General features: G+C 36.1%; 1 protein-coding gene across 1 annotated transcript in view; it reads left to right on the forward strand.

Moving 5' to 3' along the window:
- The window catches only part of galnt18b (UDP-N-acetyl-alpha-D-galactosamine:polypeptide N-acetylgalactosaminyltransferase 18b), a 133,873-nt gene that overhangs the window by 110,893 nt on the left and 17,636 nt on the right, over nt 1-5,344 (forward strand). The window lies entirely within an intron of this gene.

Here is a 5,344-nt window from a genome sequence, read left to right on the forward strand (position 1 = left end):
TGGGGCACACTTGGACCAGGCCATTTTCTTCCAATCATCCACGGCCAAATCTCAATGATCTTGGGCCCATTTCATGCGTTGTTGGCAATGGCGTGCAGTTAGCATGGGGACCCAGCTGGGTGGTCGACTACGCAGGCCCATACGCAGAAGGCTGCGATGAACTTTGTGTTGTGACACATTGCCTTGGTCACCACTGTTGTGGCTGCTGGTGATTTGTCACACTGTGGCCCTCCGGTCACTGTGAACAATGCGTACGCACTACACACTATAATACATACGCACTACAGCGGCATGTGAACAACCCACAAGGTGCGCCGTTTCTGAGATTGAAGTTCCAAGGTGCCGTGCCATCACAATTTGTCCAATAAATCGGCAGCTTTTCCCATTCTGACACTGAACACTCTACTGACTGAAAGCCGGTCCTCGGGTGGTATATATACTGCTCTGTGAACTGCACCTGCAGCACCATTTGGTTGCCAGGTGCAATCATTGCTCTAGGCTGGGGGTGATCATAATGTAATGACTCATGTACACAATTATGACCCCTGACCTGTACATACTGTGTATATATATATATATATATATATACACACACACACACTGATGAGCCATTACAATATGACCAATAACCTGTATGACCTCCTTTAGCCCAGCAGCCTCACGGCGAGGCATTGATTTGATGAGGTGGCAATAGGTCTCATGGGGTGTCCGGTACCAGCAGGTCCTCCAATTACCATAATGTAAAGACTCATCAGTCTATATATATGCAGTAAGTATATATTATATATACCTGTATATATATCACCCTACATGAGTATACTGTATGTATGCAAAAAGTTGGACATACTTATATATTCAGCTATAAACAGTTGGTTGATAATATAGTTGCATTTTGTGACCAAATAAAAAATCACAGAGTTGAGATTTGCTATGTAATATATGTCGCTTGTATGTACTGTATGTTTGGCCTATACACAGGTGTGCAATAATACAGTTTAAATAATGTGTTGAGAAGGAAATTTGACACTAAGCTAAGATTAGCACTGATGAATGTAAGTTTAAATGTTTCAGTGCAATGTTTTTGTTAAATGTCTAGAACTATTTAAAAGCAGAATATTCAAAGAATTTCTAGACGAAGGGACACCGAATGCAAAAACCTTCAAAATAATTTTTTAGGCACTGGTGCACAAAATATATAACACATTTGTTACACGTGTGAAAAAAGCTCTTTGCTATAGTCATGTTCCCACTCGTTGACCCGATGAGGAAGGCAGTGTTCTTTAATGTTCTTCTTTAATGTTCAGTAGAATACAGGTTATCTTGACATGGCCAGCTTGTTTCAAAAATGCCCTGCAAAACCCCTTTTTGTAGCTTCTTTCAGGAGGCAATGATGACGTTGACCAAATAAACTCTTCAAAATTAACTGAATATTATGGTCAAATTAATAAAAGATAAGTTAGATGATGTAATATTTAGAGAGAAAGGAAACTGAATGGTTTCAGGTGTGACATGGAAGGATCTGTAGTGCTCTCATATCCTTAGAGAGAGTCAGAGAGCAGCACTAGAGCTGATGATGCCACTCAAGATGGTAAAGGACAAGAAAAGGGTGAACAATAAGTCATAGAAGGTGCATGCTGCAACACCTGATCCAGCAGAGAAGGTGCTGAATAAGACAGGAAAGAGGTTATGGAAGCATGATGATTCCCAGAACACAACAAGCTTGGTTGCAGCAGAATTAGCCTATAAAATGTACAGGTGAGAAATGAGTTTTTCAATACTGATGAATTGTTAGGCTCACAAATCACCATTGAATTTTCAGCAGATGTAGTTTAGAACAGCTGAGGTGTTCAACAGCTTACTAAAAAGAAAGAGAAACGTTTTGTTTGCTGTTTTCTTCTGGTTTGATCATTTTTATTAATTCTGTTTTCTGTTGAAACAGAGGAAAAATAATCTAGCTAATCCAGATAAACAGTTACGTGCCCAGACAACAGATAAGTACGGATCACGAAAATAGCAATCTGATTCAGTGTCTGTGCCCTTAGAAAATAAAAATTGCAAATGAGATCTCTTTAGTATCTGAACTGTTTCTCCCAGACAGCAATGCGATTAAATAGAGAGCAAATGGATCTTTTTCTTCTCGGGTATTTTAGAAATATCTGAGATGAAATGAGAAATAACTGAGAAGTCTCTTGAGCTATAATGGAGCAACCTCAGCAATGAAAATGTCCTTCTTGGTGGTTAATACTTTATGTTGTCTGAACTATGAGTATTAAAACCTCATCCACGAAAGAGTTTGAAGTAGTGAAACTGCACGTTGCCTTTATATGAGAAACAGACAGTACACGGTCAAACACAATAGAGTGGCAGAAAGAGTGGGCTGGATGATAGTCATAAGTGTTTTTCTGCAGGGTTGGCTGTTTGATTTTCCAGAGCTTTCTGTCAATATCTTTGAGACTCTGGGGGTAGTCGGAGGAGGCCTAAACATCACAGCAAAATATGGAAATATAACAATGGTGTTTATTAATGTCTGAGTGACAGCATTACAGATTTTTTTATTTTTTTAATGCTTGGCGGTGATGTTAACTGTACATAGAATGCTATTGAAATCACCACAAACCGTAGCAAATCTTTAGCTGAAATTAGTTTGCATGGCTTTGTATGTTGGCAGTTCACAAGCATACTCTCCAAAAAAATGCATAAATATGTAAGCATAAATTTAGGATTTATGTATTTGAATATAAAACTTCCATTAATTTGGATTACAGTTTTAACATAAACTAAACATATCATACATAAATGAAACTGGTAAGAAAGAGTTAACATTTCTGCACTCAGAAATCATGGCATAGTTTATTATTAACTATTTGCATCTATTTGATTTTATTTAAATAAACATTTTCAAAATGCATTTGAAAAAAAAATGCAATATTCAGTTAGATAAATTGAATGATACTGAAAAAAATTGGATTTATCGATGATAGAAAAATAAACATGGTTATTGTGTATTTAAAACACATTCAGTGTATTAGTAATAATTGTGTCAATTTGAAATATTGTGGAAACATTGATCTATGATATTATCTAGAGATCTGTATAAGTCTGTAGTGAATTATAATGAATGATTTTGCAAGCTATTTTAATTTTGTATGACATATTAATTTTATCATTTTATAGGTATGATGTATGGTTCAGCTGACGGACAATTAGTGTTAAGATTTAAACTTGACTTTTATGATGTTATGAATTACAAAATGCCTTACTCAGAAGTTTCCCAGGTGTACTTGAAGGCAGCATGATTTGAAAATGACAAAGGCATTAATTATCACTGTTACAGCATGGATAACATAGCATACATGTTATCTAAATGCATAACCCAGTCCATCAAAATGATGGATCATAATTATTTGTAGCGCAACCTACAGTACCAACATACAAAAGTGTCTACTTCATACTGACAACTTAAACACAATGGTTCACCATGAAGAGATAATTTACACGTGCTATTACAATTTTTAATAACTAGTTAACCAGTGTGAGTATTGGCCAATGCAATATGTGACTGTATGATTACAGTGTTGTCAATGATTTAGTTTCAGTGATAAATCCGGATTTACAATTTAAGTGTACATTTTATACTCAAGAGGACACTTCTTTCATTGTTTCATTGATTGTAAAAAAAACGAGACTTCTGCATTTGCATAAGTTCAAAATATAACGAAACTAGAGGAAGAAGCTATGAAATTAGCACCAAGCCCAGGCAAAGATGGCAGTTTGTCTGAGAAGGAAACATAAAATCTATTTTGGGTTGAAAAGAAAATATAGTGACAAATTGCAAGGGACAAACAAGCAAAAAATACAATACAAATTTTTATTAGTCTATGAAAAAATATATATAATTAGAAGTCTGAATCGCTTGACAGAACATTGTATAGGATGAATAATAGCATATTGCACTTTGTTGATGTGTGGAATATGTAATTAGTTGTGTGCTAGGTTGATGATTTTAAGCAATAATAGTCATATTTTTTCTCTTTCTGTTCTGCTCCCGTCACTTCCAGATTGGCTTTGTCTTACCTATCACAAGGTCCCTGTTGAATTTATAATCAGGACTCATCTCATGGCAGTGCTTTTGAGGGGGATATCACAAAAATGTGTTCACATCAGCATATTATATTTAAGGATACAAAATAAAATAGCTAAATATACTTTTGATGCTAATGACAGAGATACAATGCCCCTTCAACAACAACAACTTATTTCCATTTCTAACATCTCAATGCTCAGTGTTCAATGATTATGTCCAAAGGTGTTACTTTCCTAACATTTGAAGTATGTGCAAAATGCAGTGCAGGCAGACTTGTTTTTACCTTCCGAACAGCAGGGATGGGGTTTTTTGAGAGTGGAGCTCATACAAAAACAGGAAGTTCTTGGCAAACGTCTCAAACCTGTGCACACATGAACACACTACTGAACATGTAAAATATGGCAAGACAGAGCTGTTCCCAAGTAAATTAGTTCAGACCCTTCGCTCCCTCCGTTCTGAGAATAGTGCACTGTTCAGGAAAGATTTGTGAAACAGCAGTGCTAGGTGACAGCTAGTGCAACCTGCTGTCGTTTTTGAAGCAGATATGTGCTTGACAATTAACTGAAATCAGTGGTGTATTGTAATAATACTACGTTACAGTACTTAAGTATTTTTTGGGAGTATCTGTACTTTACTTGAGTTTTTATATTTCAGCCAACTTTTACTTTTACTCCACTACATTTCCTAATTAAAATGTATACTTTTACTCCAATCCATTTCCCCCGAAGCATATTCGTTACTTACTACAAAATAGTCAGAAGTCAGAAGAACACGGACTGCAGGAAAGCAGGTTTGACGAATCAGTGGTCTGGCATTTGCAAGTTAGACTCCTAAAAACACCTTTGCTCATGTGCAAAAAAGTGCACGGCTGCGTGCACAACCGCGGATGATTCATTTTCCACTCAAGTCGAGTCTGGGGCGTGCGATACAGCATCGTCTGCAATAATATGGTAAGTGTTGTAATGATGTGCGATCTGACATTATCAAGTATATCACCGAGAGTGCACGCACGTGATTTATTAGTTTATTAAAACTCAAAATCCAAGGCATTCTAAATTGTAGACGGCAAAAATGCTTCTGTATGCTTTTTCATGTTTGTATAATTTAATATAGTTAACTTAATCTATATCACACAAAGAGTAGCCTACCATTTTTCTGCAAATATCAGCATGAACACATTTAATAATCATTTTATACAAGTTCAGTAAAGCAATAAGTGACTTACATTTTAGACATAATATTGCTTGTTTTTGCTCAATT

The sequence above is a fragment of the Sinocyclocheilus anshuiensis genome, unplaced genomic scaffold, assembly GCF_001515605.1.
Source record: "Sinocyclocheilus anshuiensis isolate Anshui unplaced genomic scaffold, SAMN03320099.WGS_v1.1 scaffold773, whole genome shotgun sequence".
Lineage (NCBI taxonomy): Eukaryota > Metazoa > Chordata > Actinopteri > Cypriniformes > Cyprinidae > Sinocyclocheilus > Sinocyclocheilus anshuiensis.